Here is an 18,909-nt window from a genome sequence, read left to right as displayed (position 1 = left end):
TTATAGATATGTTGTGTGTTATGTAAACTTATGATTCTGTGGGATATTTTTTTCCTTTTTGTTTAATGTTTGAAATTGTATTTTGAAATGCTTATCAGATTGCCACATCCTGTCTACCGAGAGAGAGAATAAAGGATAGCTTCCCTTGTTTGATCAGGTGTTTAAGGAAAACGCATTTACTTGTGTTATCGTGACGAGCTGTCACCCAGTCAGCGAGCTAACTGTTATATCTTTATCACTCTATGTTTATTCCGTCATTAATAACTCTGCCTATGCCTATTCTGTTCTTAATCTGAGAAAGAGAGAAAGAGGAACAGCAGATAAGTGGTCTTGCTTTGGTCTAAAAGTGTCTTTATTTGTGTACCCAGCTGCCTCAGGGTGACAAAAGATTTTGTAAACTCTGAACAGGAAGTGTCCATCATGTAAGATAAGGTTGGTATTGCTTTGAAGCCCAATTGTGCGTACCGGTATACTCTGTATGCATGTGTGTAGGTGTATTCATACATGTGCATTCTCTGTGAACACCCTATGTGCATTCTCGGCCTACGAGACTTAAAATCCAGTGTCTTCTAAAAGACATCAGTAGCCTGTTAGGGAGGGCCATTAGAGGCAGAACCCTCTCTCTCTCTCTCTCTCTCTCTCTCTCTCTCTCTCTCTCTCTCTCTCTCTCTCTCGATATATATAACGGGAATAACAGAAAAGTATCTGTTATAAAGCTCTGTTAAACTCACCCCAGGAGTGTGTTAATATTGCAGAAGGTGATCAGGAATATTATTTTGTGCAAGTGTTGAAGAGGAGATATATATTGGTATAATGTTTACAAAAGGTAATGTGATGACTGATGAGTTTTGTTAAGTGATATTCTTGGTAAAAGAGAATTGTTGTGTTTGAATAAGTCTTAGAAAGACGTGAGTCTAACTTTTCTTTTTATAGGGAAAGTTAATATGAAAGATTGATATAATTTTTAAGCACATTATTGGTGATTGTGGTATGTCTGTTTTTTTTTTTTTTTGCATATCGCATTCTTATATGTCTGTGTTATCACATTATTATGATTTTATTGTTACTGTGTTTTTGCTGGTGATTTCTATAATATTTTATTAGTGTCTACCTGTTATAGAGATTTTTGAGAATGCTTGTGGATTCCAATCAGTAATATTTTGGTGACTGTTTGTAATTGTTAAATCAGGTAAATGCTTGGCACTTAAGTGATAGTTAATAGTTTTACTTTTACCTAACCAGATTGTTTTCTTGATAAATTAAAGCTTTGTGAATTAAACTAGATTAAGAGATACTTAAATCTTACACTGTTGTCAATTACTTGTAAATCTTTTTGAGATTTGAACTTTACATATAACTTTTGAACTTAGAAATAAACCTGTTTGTTTAAAGTTTTAAAACATAGCATTTCATTTGATTACCAGTACTTACAGACATTAATGAGTGTGTGTATAAGTGTAAGTGATGTATCTGTTTGTTCACATGAGACTTATCTAGGTAAAATAGAACCAGAGAGACAGCTACAGTGCTGGTTGAAGTGAAACACATATTTCATTAATCTGGATATAACTTAATAAATGTTACCTCATCCATAACTTGATAAAATTTTTTGATTTTCTCCCAGTGATAAAAGTGTTTATGAGATCAATGTACCTTCAGATATTCAGTTGACTCTTTGTTATGAGGTTTCAAGTATCTGGCCGATTTGTTAGCCTATTTGTGTAATAACTAGGGAGATTGATCACTTCATAACAATATATATATATATATATATATATATATATATATATATATATATATATATATATATATATATATATATATATATATATATATATATATATATATATATATATATATATATATATATATATATATATATATATATATATATATATATACATATATATATATATATATATATATATATATATATATATATATATATATATATATATATATATATATATATATATATATATATATATATATATATATATATATATATATATATATATATATATATATAGAAATAATTAACACAATCACGTGTGGAATAGAAAAATTTCTGACTCATTTCGAGGATCGAACCAGGTCTTTCAGGTGTGGCAGTGTGGATAGCGCCCTTGCCTTCCACCTGAAAGACCTATGTTCGATCCCGACGTGAGTCAGAAATTTATATATATATATATATATATATATATATATATATATATATATATATATATATATATATATATATATATATATATATATATATATATATATATATATATATATATATATATACTCAACAAATAATATACTCATAAGCCATTTTCATCTGTATTTAAGAAACAGAGTACCATACAACCAGTGTTTCTGCAACATTGGGACCATAGAGTTTTTCAGAAGCACTTTCCCATGTTCTAAGTGTTTCTGCCCTTTTACAAGGAATAATATACGGAAGAAATTGAAGAGCCTGTGAACGCGGTCGCTTTGGGAAGCGAACCGAAATCCATATTCACAGGAGGTCTAATAGCCACAATGCCCCTCTCAACTTCCTCGATTCGTCGCTTTTTTGGATATGCTTGTAACTACGAAGCATAGAAGTATCAAACGGAAGAAATTGGAGAGCCAGTGAATCCGGTCGCGGAAGCGAATCCGAATTCCATATTCATAAGGAGGTCGCGTTGCCGACCTAACCACGGCAACACGACCTCCCTGTGAATATGGATTTCCGGTTCGCTTCCCGCGACCGGCGTTCACAGGCTCTTCAATTTCTTCCGTATATTATTCCTTATGGGCGGAAACACTTAGAACATGGGAGTGCTTCTGAAGGCTCTATGGTCCTAATGTGCAGAAACACTGGTTGTATGGTACTCTGTTTCTTAAATACAGATGAAATGGCTTATGAGTATATTATTTTGGTTGAGTGGCACTGTGGTGCTAATGTGCTGAATGGAGCAATGCAAAATGTCAGTGCATGAAATGGCACTGAAGGGGAATGGTACTCTGCTTGTGCAGAATGTAAGTAAGGAGTAAGCGGTCAATGAGAGACTCCAGCAGAAGGTAAGGGAGAAAGGAAAGGGAAAGAAGAAAGATAAGTGCTTCAGTGATTGGGTTGCTTGGCAGTGCCGCAGGGAAGTGGCACTGTGAGGAATAGAACTGTGGCATGACACGAGTGGGTGGCTAGTTCTAAGAACTAGCGATCACTTCCTAACATGAGGAAAGAAAGGATATGGGGAGTGCACTCAATATGCAATTTAACGCTTGGTTTATATGCCAATCTGGAATGAAATATACTCAACTCGTGTAGGAGGGTTGAATAACGCGTAATTAGATAGATGTCTGTGAGCTCTATAGCGTACGAGAAATGAGCTGGGATGAAGCACTAAAAAGAAAGCAGGTATGCGAGATTATTCGCTGAACACAAGTGCTTATAAATTTCACGCACTGCGGATATGATAAATGAGAAATGAGTTTGGTTCTTAAAGTTTAAAAGTGAGTTACACTAAAGAAAATTCCTTGTATTTAGCTTTTATGATTTGTGGGTTGTTTTTTCCAAACTCGTAGATAAATTTGTGTCAATCCCATGTTAAGATAAAAGGAAAAGCGAAATAAAAATAAAATCTCCTCTCTCTCTCTCTCTCTCTCTCTCTCTCTCTCTCTCTCTCTCTCTCTCTCTCTCTGAGAGTGTGGGTTAATGTAACGTATTCGTTATGAATTTTAAAGTCACTTTACGTTATGCTTATGAGAAAATAAATTAGGTATGCGAAATTACGTTAAGTTACTTTTCTTCTACAATGAAATTTTAGTATTTACGTAATTTTTTACTGTCTCGCTCTCGTCATGACAAGTGATATGGTGGGTAAAGGTTTGCAAATTGTTTCAAAGATATTCATGTCTTTCACGTTTTACGTTAGAGAGGAAAAGTGATGAAAGTTCGTTCAGTGAACAAAAGATGTGGAACTGAGTCGCTTGCTGGGTTCAGCTGATCGCCTGCTCGCTTTGTAGTGCAACAGAGGGTGGCAAGTGAAATTGGAGGGAACAGAAAAAAAAACCACTCAACTTCGATAAATACGGGGTTCGAATGCAAATTCAACTTAACTAACTTTAAACATCAGCAATGCCTTTACTCTACTTTAATACACTGGGAGGGTGGTTAAATAACTGTGCTTGGAAATGTTTTTCTCCAACACTAGGACCGATCCACGCATGCGCCAACTTTAACAGAGCGTGTGCTCGCTGGCCGTACGGCTAAATGCCAGTGGCCACTACACAGTTTCCTGTAAGCTACCTGGTTGTTCCAAAATTTATCACTGATCGAGAAATCATACGCTTTTCTTGGCCATAACTATTCCTGAATAAACTCTTAGCTACTTGTTCTTGCTGACACATGCATAGTTCCCTAACTACGCAATTCCTAATTCTCTATGTTCATTCATATAGCAAAACCTCACTGTCCCTGCACTTGGAAATTTTGAGGAAGGGAAATTCGCGACTACCTCTCTGTTTCGCTCACTTAAGAACCTATGCATTTTTGCCTGTGTTCTGAATAAATTCTAACAAACAGAGGTGTGTTGCATTTCCCTTTAAAAGAATATTAATATCACTTTTCTTATTTAACCTTACGTATCCTTAATGTTAGAAGACAATGATAATACCCTTTTTTACCTTAATTCTCTGCTCCAGCCGCTTCTATGCCTTTTATGAATAATGAAACTATTTAATTTAAATGAATGATTAAATTTAAATGCCTGATTTATTCCTGGTTCGCCTCTTCCTATTTATTAGCCCTTTTACCGATGCTACTTGGCTGTTCCATAGGATTCTTGGCAACATTCGCCAGTCATAAACTGGGTCCTTGGTGTGGAGGGAAATTGGAACAATTTATTATTATACCGGGTGTTTCGAAATTAGAGGCCCCCCTCCATAGAACAAATGGAAAGTTATGAAGTTTTCTGTTATAGCCTATCTCCAAGTACATTATTTAAAGTTTTTATTAAGCTATTTTTCATTTTACATTTCTTGTATTTTCAGACTGAGTGACAGAGTTAGATATAGCCATCGCTAACGACTCGGAGGAAATCAGATGGATTGACTGAATCCGGTCTATAACCTTCACAGAGGCCAGGTATGCTGGCGCATCCTTCATTTCACGTTCCTGGATAGCTAAATATATTAAAAGAGATGAATCCTCTGTTAAAAGAAACTGGAACAAAAATCCATATGACTGTCATAGCGAAAAGAGTGAGAATCTTGGAAGGCCTGAAGTCCTTTCTCAGCAGTCAAAAGACATCATAGCTGAGGCAGTGGGTAGACCAAGAAAGTCTTTACATAAATTGGTGCTTGAACTAGAAACAAAAAGGGGAAAGAAGAGAAGTTATAGTGCTGTATATCGTAAGTTGAAAAATCTGGTATCAAGCCACTTCATGATATCAGCAAGCCCAACATCACTCAGTAACAAAGAGAAGACCGTGCATGGTTTTGTGGTCCATTTCTTAAAGACTGGGATGATGCATGTTGCCGCATCAGATGAATTCTTCATTTACACAGTCAGGAAGCCAAATCATAAACATGACATTATTTGGGCTGCAAAGTTGGATGATATCAGCGATGATGTGCACTATCACCAAGTTGTGAAATTTCCTGAGTGTTTGGGAATTTTTCTCTGTTTCACAGCCAAATTGTTAATGTGGATCATCAAAGAAAAGGACAGTCATGGAATGGCAAATACTTCCAGAGAAACTGTGCTTACTGGCGGAGTATTTTTCTCCTCAAAGATCCTGAAAATGTGTTATCTGTTGAAGAAGTCACATTTTTGCATGATAAGGCACCATGTATCAAGGCTTTTCAGACACATGAGCTGCTTCGAAATGGTGGTATCGATTTCTTCTCATCAAGTGAATTTCCAGGTAGCTCCCCTGACCTTAATGTGTATGAAAACATTGTTAGTATCTTAAAGGATCGTGTTGAAGTGCACACAGTGAACTATGATGGTATACCAAGCCTCAACGACCTGCGAAGAGAGGTGACCGAAGTGCTCAGGGAAATGGAGTTTGAGTCTCAGCGTTTTTGCAATTTGCTGAAATCATACCCCTCAAGAATGCAGGCTGTGGTACAGGCAGATGGAGGCCACACAAAATATTAAATACTCAGAGAGAAACTTAAATAAATACCTGTTCTGAATTACTGTTGCTTTTGTCCATGTCAATTTTAGTTTATGCAATAGAGGGGGGGAGTGGCTCTAATTTCGAAACACCCTGTAGACTGCCTTGGTACCAAGGGGGGTCCAAGTTTATGAATACGAGGAAAAACTACTGGAAACTCACCTTAGAATCTTCCTGGATTTACGTAAATAATGAAGGTTGCCCCTAGAATTAGAATTCTTTTACAATTAAAAAGGGGTTTATTTACAGAGAATGGGGCAAATATGTGAGACCAAAAAATTAACAATTTACAGACACATAAATTACATACAATAGAACAATAATGAAGAAATTTGCTAAAAAGCAATGTAAATACTAGGGGCCACAGATACAACAATCCCCGTTGTAACAAATGACTGGGTTATGTTGTAACGCATCCATCCACAGACAATAATACATTGGAATGGGTGAATTCCAGGGTAATGGCAATCAGTTAATCAAGATGATTTCTGTGTGGGCAACGGATTCTTGCGATCAGGCTGTGACCAGGAGTGGTTGCAAAATTTGGATGGCAGTCATGAACTAGTTGGGCATAAATTTGTGGACTGGACAGGATAGGATGGCTCCTGTAAGAGAGGTCAGGAGTTAGTACAAACACGGGGGGAGAAATGAAACCTCCCTTGCTATTAGATAAAAACAATAAATCTCCCTACTAGGGAGGAACTAATCACTTATATTACTTAAACTAATTTGCCCTTAATTTACACTATGGAGGGAATATTCGAATACTTATTACTGAATTATATTAGGTTAATTTCAAAGCAAGTCATGGGTGATTCACGAGCTGCTCAAAGTAGGATGACTGAACAAAGGGACTGCTTTTTTATGAGGAAGAAAATGAGGTTTGGAGGAATGGAAAAATCAAGGAATTTCAGGGGAAGGAAAGGGCTGGCTTACTGACCACTTGTGGACGACATACCCAGGTCTGTAGATGTGTGCACTAAACATGTACGACGTGGCCATGTACCAGAGTTAGTTTCGCCAGTGTAAAGGAAGAAGTGCCGAATGTGTAGCTCGGACAAGATTTACTGCGGAGTGAGGTGCTTTCCCAAGAGTAGAGCACGCATCCCATCATGGCTTGGTTCAAAGTCTCAGCCCATGTCGATCTGCAAAAAGTCATACAACCAGCAAAGGAGTGAAGAAAAAAAGTTCTGAAGATTAAGTACTTAGAGGTTAACTTCCTATCTCTCTCACAGCCTGGCTACATCCCCATGCCCCTAATGGATTAGCTGCTCCCATATCACGTGATGTGGGTGAGGGAGGGTTACCTATTGTCTACCCCAGGTCAGCTGAGGTGGGAAACCATCCCTACATGAGTTCAAAACAGGCGCTAACCGCTTTCCCCTAGTTCAAAATAAGCTTGGTTCTACCTCGCCCGCCATGGTTTCTTGCCCTACAGTCAAATGAAGGGTGAAAAATGATTCTCTGAATAAATTAATCACTGGCTGTTGGACGAGGAGGAATAAATTCGTGACAATGTATATATATATATATATATATATATATATATATATATATATATATATATATATATATATATATATATATATATATATATATATATATATATATATATATATATATATATATATATATATATATATATATATATATATATATATATATATATATATATATATATATATATATATATATATATATATATATATATATATATATATATATATATATATATATATATATATATATATATATATATATATATATATATATATATATATATATATATATATATATATATATATATATATATATATATATATATATATATATATATATATATATATATATATATATATATATATATAATCACAGTAGATAATCACAGTAGACTGTTTCAGTAGTAAAGCGAATCTCACAGGAAAATGAGGCAGAAGCTCACTACCAATACTTTCACGTTTATTAACGCTTCGTCGTGCCCACACGATGCGTTAATAAACGTGAAAGTGCTTGTACTGAGCTTCTGCCCGTCATTTTCCTGTGGGTTTATATATATATATATATTTATATATATATATATATATATATATATATATATATATATATATATATATATATATATATATATATATATATATATATATATATATATATATATATATATATATATATATATATATATATATATATATATATATATATATATATATATAAATATATACACACACATAGATTACATGTGCTGTATATGCATATATACTGAATGTGTATGTGTATGTAATCTTAATAAACTTTTCTCTTTCCTCTCCCTTCTCAACGTTTTCCGGAAGATCATTAACATGTACGATGCTGTAATAGTTGAAATTTAAAGTATCTCTACTGAAAAGTGCATTCAAAACCAGGTGGCATTTCAAATTCTTCCCGGAACAATTTCGCTGTGTCTTGAGACATTCACGATACCATGGGAGATTCCCGAATTTACCTCCGACAGTCCTTCAGTGAATAAGATCATGCGCCGGAAGGCTGTCATAAGGGGTTTTGGATAAATCGGCTTCCAAGAAGCTGGTGTGAACGTTCGGCATGCACTTTACCTCCAAAGAGCTCCTTTAAATTTATGTGAGAATTTTCTTTCTTTCTGTAAAATATTTTAATTTGAATGGATGCTTCTTACAAACTCTTTTCGGCTCGATACTTTCAAGTCAGTGTCTTACGAATCAAATATGTTTTTAATGTTTCTAAGTTCAAAAAAATTTAGAGTCCCTCAGAAAATCAACAATTTTCCTTTTATGCGCTGTAGTCTTTGGCGATATTTCTCAGGAGACTCTTCAGTGTATTACCTGCGTAACGTCTCATTCCATCGTTCATATCACGGTCAATGAACAACAATAACAGTTTACTGTAGACCTTGCGTTCTTAGGAGTTAAGCATTCTAATCAGTCATTCAAAGCATATGTATCCTTGCTTTTATGAATAGCCTCTATTTTGTTTGTCAATTATCGTATAAGACAAGTTCAAAATCCTGTATTTTGCTGGACCTGCCTTCATTCAGGTTGCCGCGGCAGAGGCGTTCTCATAATCACACGAGCAGGTAGATGAGTTTTTGTGCACATACAAACGCGAAAATTAAATTGAAACCGAACTTCGTGGCTTCTATTATTCTTAATGCATTTTCCTTAGTGAGTACCCCAAAAGAAATTAAGATAGCCTTCTTTCACAATTGGTATTATACCAAGGTTATAAAGAATCGTGTCCCAGTAAACATTAGATGTCATACTAACAAAGATTATTATAAAATTATTTATTGTTATATTTTATTAGTGTGAAATGAAACCATATTATGTTCGTAACTAAAAACAATGAAAGACCTCCCTACTATATATGGGCATTTTCTTTTCTGCAAAACCTAGGTTACGTAAAATTTGATTGGAGTTCGGAGTAAAAAAAAAAAAAAAAAAGAATAATTATAATCTCGTATTTTCGTACTGAGGAAGCATATTTACATCGCTGATAAACGAATTACAGTCGTCCATATTTTCCCTGGTTCCCACAAAATATAAATCTGTCTCTTCGTTTTTGGTAGTAAAAATTTTTCTGTTTGTCATACTCAGTAAAAAATAAATTTCCCATTGATATTAAATACGCACACGTATACAGACGAAGACCTCTGACATTCAAAGAATTATGTTCACCCATTTTTTTTTTTTTTTTTTTTTTTTTGGACGAATTTTCTAAACTGGATGACTGTAAAGTACGTAGGGGGAAATTTGTTATAAAGGGAAAAAGATTTTGTACGAATAATTACAAGTGACAAATGTTTTTGAAACGGTTTCCATATTCTCGTAAGATAAAATTTGAATGGTCTGATGGACTGTTATTTTACAACGATATTTACAAAAATACATTCATAAATGCATACCTTTTAATGTTTAATAGATTTTACTTTTGATTGTCAGGATTTTCTTCATTTAAGTACACATAATATAAACCATGTTTTTTTTTTTTTTTTTAGTTCATTGTTTATTGCTTTATCATGTTTTGAGGAAATAGACAGATTTCTTGGTAAAGAAGTGGAGAAGAATAATTCGACTCCTTTTATCAATACCATATTTTTTTTTTTTCTCCTTTCCCTTCTCTTTTTTTTCATGATTTTTTTATGGTTTCTTACCTTATTGGACCTTTATTGAAATAGTAATTGCCATTTTAGTTCAGCTAAGTCGGCTGCATCTTCGTTAATTTCCTTAGTTTCTCTTCTTTTCGGTTTCCTTTACGGCCGAAGTTTCCAAACTATTTTCGTAGGCAGGCTGAGACTTTCATGAAATATTCACTCACTCACTGCGGTGGCTATCGGGCCTCTTGGTAGCCCATGGCAGCTTGGGCCAGCCCTGTCCACGTTCCCCTGCTGAGTGCTGCATCGCTCCGGTTATTCTCAGGATCTCCATTTCCAAATCCCATGGATTTCCGAACACAATAACTCTCCTCTCATCCTCCTTCTCCCCACCGGTCTTCTCCCTTCCGTTGATCCCCCATAACCACTTTAGTCATTCTGCTCTCTTCCATTCTAGCCACATGCCCTGCCCAACGTATCCTCTGTAATCTTACATAGCCAGTTATTAGCAATTGTCTGGTTAAACCTCTTATTTCTTCGTCTATGTATATTCTTATCCAAATATCCTCATTTATGTCGTCAATGGACCCCTTTTTTTTTTTTTTTTTTACGAAAAAAGGTTGTAAAAAAAAAAAATAATAAAAACAGTAGTCTCGGTCCTTGCCGTTTAGTCAGCGTCCAGGTCTCACAACCATACAGTACTGCTGGCCTGAAAATGGTGCTGTTAATTCTTAATTTGGTAGACCTTGTGATGTTGTAGACTGAAATAGCATCTATTCCCTGTTGTAATTCCAGCCTCTCTCCATCTCATTTCTGGATGTTAACTTACTTCCAAAATATCTAAATTCCCTTACGTTTTCGATCTCTTCTGCATTTTCTTGTTCCTGGTTGTTCCTTGGTAGTCTCGTAATTTTGGTTTTACGTTCGCTGATCTCTAGTCCCACTCTGGAAGCAGCTTCTTTGAATTTCCACCGTAAGTTTTGTTTTTCCTATAACAGTCTTGTGGGTGAAAAGATACGTTTTCTCGAGTTAAATGTTTACATTATCATAATATTGATGGAATTAATATCCGTGACATGACAAAAATCAGGAATTGAGATACCGAAGACGATAGATGCTCATAGTTTTAATGCTGTATAAATGGGAATTTCAAGAGGCCTCTCCGGGAACAGAAGAGGAATGATTGTCTCAAAATTGAATTCATTTTGCCTATCCATTACCGATGCTTATTAGAGCAAAAATTAGTGAACAATCATGAAAATTGTCCATTACCTGAGACTTAGACTGCGCGACTTTCATTAATTATCTGGTGATGTGACAGACAAGTGTGTAGTAGTTTTTATGAGGTTAGTTGCTATATAGTACGATGGATCCTTTAGTTTTAATTAATAATAGAACGTGGCGTACACATTTAAGTATGTGCTGAGGACCACTGGAACTAATCTAGGAGCCTGAAAGTTCTTCGACACTATAAAAAAAGAGCAATATTTCGTAATGGTATAAAAACATCTTTTCTAAATCTGGGAAGTAAAGTATTATCATCATAAAAGCTTATAGATATTAGATATCGTTCTAGTATGCAAAACATTAATAAATCTAAAATTATTAGGAATATTTTGAATCCTGCCTCTCAAAAATAACTATTACCTTCTCATATATATATATATATATATACATATATATATATATATATATATATATATATATATATATATATATATATATATATATATATATATATATATATATATATATATATATATATATATGTATGTGTGTGTGTGTGTGTGTGTGTGTGTGTGTGTGTGTGTGTGTGTGTGAAGGTACGAGGTTATTCTGAGAGGCAGGATTCAAAATATTTCTAATAATTTCAGATTTATGATTTTTTTGCATACTAGAATGATATCTAATATCTATAAGCTTTTATGATGATTATACTTTACTTCCCAGATTAAGAAAAGATGTTTTTATACCATTACGAAACATTGCCTTTTTTTATAGTCCTTGAAGATAATCTTCTGTACTGTTCTAGTTTAATGTTACCCTTAAATTCAGTGTTGATAAGCAAAAGGCAATGAGGGACAATCGCATGTTTTCTAATGGCAATGAAAAACAATCGACTATTAAATGTTTAAATATTCATGTTTTTACCTTATTGAATTAAATTTTTATTTAATGGAGGAACAGAAGACATATATTTTTTTACGCGATAACTGAACGGCATGCTTTGTACCTACTTTGGTTTAAGGTAGAAATCATCTGATAGCTCTCTCTCTCTCTCTCTCTCTCTCTCTCTCTCTCTCTCTCTCTCCCCTTTTTTCTTTGTTTTTTTCTGAATTTCACAGGTTCATTTTTCTAAAGAATAGCCTAAGTTTTATTCTTTTTAGTGTCTGATACTTTTTTTAAAGAATCCAGTTGATATCATACTTACTGAAGGAGCTTTAATTGATTTCGATTTAATGTTGTTAAAAATGCTCAAATCCTAAGTGAGCTGATGTAGTACAAAATTAAAGTTAACGATATAAGGATATTTGCGGTATGCTATGTCTGGGTGTGTATATTACATAGTCATTTACCAAGTATATGAGACAGAAATAAAGCTAAATGTTGATAATTACCATAATAACAAAGCTGTCTTCTATAACGTTTTGTAATATCGTTGAAGGAAAAATACATTACTCCAATAGTATAACTTCCCTGACACTTTAAATCAAACTCTTTATTCGATATCATGTCTCCTTAGTACACTTAGAACACAACAAGAGGCTTTTTTCATTAAAACTCTAAGTCATTCAATCTCAGTATTCAAATTCTGTCTTTCTCACTCTCTCTCTCTCTCTCTCTCTCTCTCTCTCTCTCTCTCTCTCTCTCTCTCTCTCTCTCTCTCTCTCTCTCTCTCTCTCTCTCTCAAAACCCGAAAACATGGAGTGCTTAATAGCTAAAAAATTTTGGTTAATCAACGTCCTGGTCAAATCGCTCTAATAGTAATAATATTTGTACTCCATTTCTTTTTACTCTTAGCTATACTCCCTTCTTTATATCTTTTAACATTTAAAACTACTTAACACTTTGGGCAGAATAACAAAACAATTAGTGTGAATATCATAGATAAAACCAGGCTCATTAAAGCGAAGAAAAACTGAATTTGTGCAAGAAAAATCATCACTAAAGTGGTTCTTTATAATGAGATCAACTGCTGAGATTATAATAGATTTTCCAGAACTGACTATGAAATCTTTTCATTAAGATATTTCCCAAGGGAAATCAAAGGTTCTCTTGAGTAACCTATTTCATTAGAAGACCTGTATCTTTCTCTGGTGAATTCATAAATTTATACCTATTATGATTAATTATTCTTATTATGGATCACAAAAACTAAAACTGAGTAACATACTTGATTTTATGGTATATTTTAGATTTTATAGTATATTTTATTCCTGATTCTATACAATCATAAACTATTTTTTTTCTGTCTTTTTCATTATCATTAGAGCACATGATAATAAGCTTGTTCAGTTGACATCATTCCATATTTTTCTTTGCTACTGTCATTTATTTCTCGCAATTACTTACCCACTGATATTCTTTACTTACAACTTGTTATCTTCCTCTTTAACGCATTTCAAACGTCCCTAGATTAGGAGAATATTTCATTGTAACTTTTTTTTACTAGTTTACCGAATAGTGAATATATTGTGTTAATCGCTTACACACGCGTAATATTTATACTAAATGACAATAATTGCATTGTGGAGGAACAATATATTTCTCTTCGTAATCCCCATACATAAAACACCACCAATAGTAACGGGATCCAGTGTTTTAATAAGATGAAGAGAAATATTGTTTTCGCAGTTAAAAGAATCTACAGTACATGCCTTTCAGCAAATAGCCATTAACGTTACTAATAAGAATTCAACGCTCAAATGCCGTAATTAATCAATGGATATATGGCGGAATTGTGTCCTCATTACTCCAAAAGCCGTTAACTCTGAAAAATGTATACGACCTTTTCATTCCTTAATTACTAAGATTTAAACAGCATGATCAGCATCATTCGTGGGTGTTTATGTACCAGCATGCATGAATACATCAATATATACGAGTATGCTTTCTCAGCATTGGAACACTGTCTTCCTCTGTCGAGACATAACTCTTCAGAGAAACACCAGACCAGTCCCTGCCGCATTCATAATTTAATTTCTAACCATAAATGAGTCTCCTGTGCAGAAAGCATCCACAGTATTAATAGATTCATACAACTAAATATTACGGTCATCAACAGTAGGCCGAAAACCTACACAACTAACCTATATTTCGTGGGAGTTTTTGCCCTCTTGAACATTAAAGATAATCGTTTTCACTACTTCAGTTCCCAGTCCCCCCTTATTGGTTTACCATTATACACATAGTACTAACCTCTGTTGTGTCTACACGACAAACTATCTCGAAACACTGATGCATACCCTTTTCCACATACATCAGTCTTGTTTCTAAAACCGCGTATCTTCACTTTTCTCTTCCTTTCGGTTTTCCTTGCGCCACATCGATCAAGCAAGCAGCACATCTTTGTCAGGCATTTCTGCAAAATTATTTCTTTCCACCCTTATAAAGACCGGCTTTATCTTAATAAATTCTTGAAAATTTCACGAATAAAATCTGACTATTCAGAAATTCTTATTCCAAATTCATTTTAATAAATATTAACCAATATCCACCATGACATACGGTACTTCATTATTAACTAACTCACACCAGCTTACGGTTAAGATTAATCATACTGATATTAAAAACGAATAAAATGAATAATAACCTGATCAAACCATAAAATTATCTCGTTGCTAGGTTCCACTAACCGTAGCATCAAAAACCGATTTTGCACAATCTTTTTAATTAGTACTCTTAGTGGTGATTCCGTTTGGGAGCCTTTGAATAGTCTTCGTCTTTCACATCATACACAGTACTTCCAACATGTTATGCTTTGTCCTCCACTCTCTGACATTATATAGCAGCCTTTAATAAAAGTTCGTATAATATTCGAACGTTGGAATCACATTACGGTTTGAATTTCGAAGTAACCTCTCTCTCTTACCCAACGCCAACATAAAAGAAATACAAGTTACTGCATTATATTCTGGATTTGATATGTGATACTACTGGTCAATACTGTTCATTAAAACTGTTCCCTTTTAAAATGAGGCATACCCTTCAAGTAAGGTTATTCGCTACTTCACAAGGGAACCCTAGATATCTATCAACAAAGGATTTCACTTTTACAGGAACTATTCTTCTAAAAACATTTTTTTGTGAAAAGTTTGAAAAAACTTCTAACGATTTGAGTTAGCTATATAGAAAATTATATTTACAATCTATAACTCAAATACTGCTCAAGAGATCGTTTATACAATTCGGAATTTGTACTGTTTGAGATCAAGCAACAGCCTGAGGATAATATCGCTGCTAGACTTCAAGGGCCCTGTGTAAGCGATGCATGTCTCATTGATGAACTCCTTACCAAACAAATGAAAATAAGATTTACTAGATGTCCAGCGAAAGGAGTGACATTCTTGTTTTCTTAGGGAACGAAATAGGTGACGTTGCCTTCGTACAGCAGCAACTATGATGCAAGTCCTGTTGGTAAGAGATCAGTGCGCAAAACGAGCATCGCAGTAGGGTCTGGCGTATATAAAAAAGACGGCAAGATAAAAGAATATTTGATATTTATTAAAGACTCAGTTTCCTCGGAGGCCAATCGAAATTGTCAGGATTTTTTTGTTTTTTGTTGTGTTTGCTAGCCATACTATAGGACTGAATCTTATCAGATGCTCCTAGTACATAGTTATGGTAATAATTAAAACAAATCATAAAGAAGCACTGGCTCATTAATTGCTGTATACATGCTCAACTTTGCTTCCTTATTAGCTCAGTTCCTAGTCTTTTGAGCACACCCATTTGTCTTTCTTGCTTCATTTATTCTACCGCTCGCCTTTTTTAATCCTTGTTCATTATATTTACCCCCAAAATTATTATCAAAAGTAACCACTCCTGTTCTTCCACCATCTATATTGGCGTTCATTGTACTATCTTCCTAGTTGTTATTGGCTCTAATGGTCCTACCCCGGCTGAGATTTCTTCCTTAGCAGACACTTTTAAATTATCCCATTAGTTTGTAGAATTTCGCTTCAGTATTCCAAATCAGTAGTGAATCATCTACAAAACATAAACTATTCCATATTCCTTTCGTAACTCATATTTCTACCCCACAGTTTTGCAAATAATTCTTTTATTCTCTTTTTGAATGCACGGATCACTCCTGTAAAGATATTAGAGAACAGTGGTGACACTGCACACCATTGTTTCTGATGCACATTTGTGGAGAACCTACTATACGTGCCACTTTTTCTGAGACGTTCTTTGCTTCCACCATAAAAACTTTTAATTACTTTCCGGAACTTACCTTCTGCCTCATATAACCTGAGAACCCTCCACGTTAACGTTCTTTCAGCTCTGCCATACGTTTTTTCCAAGTCCATATACACAACTTTCACATTTATTTTCACAGCAAGGACAAGATCCATAAACCCCTTTTCTGGTCTAAATCCAAACTGTTTTCCACCTATTAATTGCTCTGCAACATGGCTTACTTTATCAATTAAAATCTTACCATATGCATTCTATGGCGAGTGAAATAGTCTCGATGCCATTACAGGCCTTGCAGTCATCTCTGTTATTTTAATGTTCATGCAGCTGATTCCTTCAGTCTGTTCCTTATCCACACATAAATTACAAAATCACGTTATGGCACCAGTACCCTAACCTCTCACTTGTAATACAATCAATTTGCCTCCAACTCTCTTCAACTGTCATTTCTACGAACATTAGTGACCTTACACACCTTACACTACTCATTCTCTTTTTTCTATTTTTGCTAACCAACAAACTTCAAAATACTTATTCCATTAACCTAGGTAGCTTTAATTTCACACATTTTGTCTCTACTTGCAACTCTTATTCTAAGTGACATTTTGTTCGTTACTATTTCCTTTGCATTTTCTTCTCTGTAAAATTAAATACACACATACATATATATATATATATATATATATATATATATATATATATATATATATATATATATATATATATATATATATATATATATATATATATATATATATATATATATATATATATATATATATATATATATATATATATATATATATATATATATATATATATATATATATATATATATATATATATATATATATATATATATATATATGTATATATGTATGTATATATATATATATATATATATATATATATATATATATATATATATATATATATATATATATATATATATATATATATATATATACTATATATATAATACATATGTGTGTGTGTGTGTGTGTGTGTGTGTGTGTGTATATATGTGTGTGTGTGTGTATGTATGTATGTATGTATATATGTATGTATGTATGTTTGTATATTTTTCATAAAATTCAGCGCTTCTAACTAATGTATACCCTGTGTCGGCCTCAAAAAATTAATGATTTATATTCTTAATTTAATATTTTTTCCTAATAATTTACATCTAATAATATAAAAAAATAACAGATATGATTTTATTATTGCCACTGTAGTGCACGGAATTTGTAAACATGAACAAAAATAGAATTTGCAAGAACACAAATGTGTTCAGTCCACCAGACAACTCTTTTCATTAGCATGAACAAATATTAAGATTTTCTACTTTGTTTATTTTATTCATTTTTATGATGTTCAATTTTTGTTTTTATGATTTTCTGGTATGAGTATCATAAATGCTGCATCATATTTTACATATACAGCCTTTAGAATTGTCGGAAGCGTTAATTATATGTGTCTGTTTCATTGTTTTATATTTGTTACATGTAACATTGACTCAAAAGTTACATTAACTGCAGAGTTCTAAGGAGATGAGAATATCTGAAGCTATCATTGTTAGATGGCACAAAGTTTCTTCGCTGTCAGTTTCTCCATTGTTACCATAAATTGTCCTTCTTGCTACTCTTAATGTATTATCTAAATACGGTCAGGATAGTTCAATTTCCTGACTACTTACGTCTCAGATGAGTGTCTAAGATGGTAGTATTCAATGTTTAATTTTTTCTATGTCAGATATTCTTGAGACATGAGAACATCCCTGCCTAGCGACAAGACTTTATGAGTGCGTTCTCCAGAAATATCCAAGTTCTGGTTAATACATTTGTAGGTGTATTTTTGGGGGGATAGGAATCTCAGGGTGTGAAGGGATTAGTTATCACACAAATGGTCATTCGAAGATCAACACCGAATATTGTGAGAAGTCTTCGGCAAAGATTCTGTGGTTTGATTAAGAATTGTGAACATTGCTGTTTGGAGGTAGGAAACATTTTAGATTTCCCAAACTGTAGGTTTAACAAGTCCTTTATTTGACTTCTTTAGATGTTTCGTTGAGGAAAAGATTAAAATGCATTCATTGGAATTATACTGGACTTTGACTTATTTTGACCCATTGTGGGAAAAGTATTTAGGAAAATAATTAGTCGAATATGTTGGAGAGTAATATGTTTGATCATTTTGTAAACATTAGTATTCCATTTTATTTCATCTCGTTTC

This window comes from Macrobrachium rosenbergii, chromosome 43, assembly GCF_040412425.1.
Source record: "Macrobrachium rosenbergii isolate ZJJX-2024 chromosome 43, ASM4041242v1, whole genome shotgun sequence".
Lineage (NCBI taxonomy): Eukaryota > Metazoa > Arthropoda > Malacostraca > Decapoda > Palaemonidae > Macrobrachium > Macrobrachium rosenbergii.
This window is presented reverse-complemented; position numbering follows the sequence as displayed.